Here is a 999-nt window from a genome sequence, read left to right as displayed (position 1 = left end):
ACAAGGGCCAGGACCCATGCCACATCCATTACTAGGGACATACACATTCGTGTCAGGGTTAGGGTCAGCCTATGAATGCTGTCCTGGGCTGGGCACGCGGCCTTCCGGCTGCTGTCTGTGCTGGATGCCTCACTTGCTCTCTCAGACAACAGAAGACTGTCTGATCCCCGAGTTCCTAGAGAAAAAGTCTCATGGAGAGTGGGGGAGTGGGCGAGTGGGGACTGTATCTGCCCCCCGGGGCATGGAAGGGCAGGCAGGAGGAGCGGGGTCCAGTCTGGAGCGAGAGCTCCAAGTACACTTGTGTTTGTATCTTTCCTGCATGGGGCCCAGTCCGGGGCCTCAGCGAAGCCACCTTCGGTAAGCAAGCCTCGCCTAAGAAAGCAGCCTTAGCTCTGAAGGTCAAGGCAGCAGGAGCCGCCAAAGAGGAGCGAGGTGTGGAAGTCTTCACTCCAGAGGCTGCCCTTGCCTGGGGCCGCGGGTGACGAGCGGCCACAGCCCCTACAGGCAAAGCTCAGAGTGGTAGAAAGTGGCTCCGGGCTGCTCCAGGGGCTGTGCCGAGCCAGAGCATCTCGTCCTCGGCCTGGACGGCCTGAGGCCCAGCCCTGCTCTGGGAGAGTAGAGGGGTCAGGCCTGGGAGAGGCAGAGAAGGCTGCTGCTGGCATGTTGTTTTTCTTCCTCTGACAACCCACTGCAGGTAAAGGACACTCTCCCTACCGTGTCATTCACAGATCCCCGAAGGAATCTTTGCTCCGCCTGCCAAGACTCCTCCGTTCCAGCTGGGCCCAGGCCCTCCAGTCAACGGCGGTCCTCAGCCCCGGTGCCGTCCAGGCAGCCGGCTCCGTGCACACCTGAGCCCCCTGGCTCAGGACCTGTGAAGGCCACCTTGCCAGTCTGCGCCCCTCCGGATCGCCTCTCCTTGGAGCGCTGTGTGAGTGGGACAGCGGGAACTGCCACGCAGGAGGTCGCCACAGCCAGCAGGTGGGTGAGCTGCCCCCACAG

The sequence above is a fragment of the Propithecus coquereli genome, unplaced genomic scaffold, assembly GCF_000956105.1.
Source record: "Propithecus coquereli isolate 6110/MARCELLA unplaced genomic scaffold, Pcoq_1.0 Scaffold716, whole genome shotgun sequence".
Taxonomy (NCBI): Eukaryota; Metazoa; Chordata; class Mammalia; order Primates; family Indriidae; genus Propithecus; species Propithecus coquereli.
Note: the sequence above shows the minus strand (reverse complement) of the source record.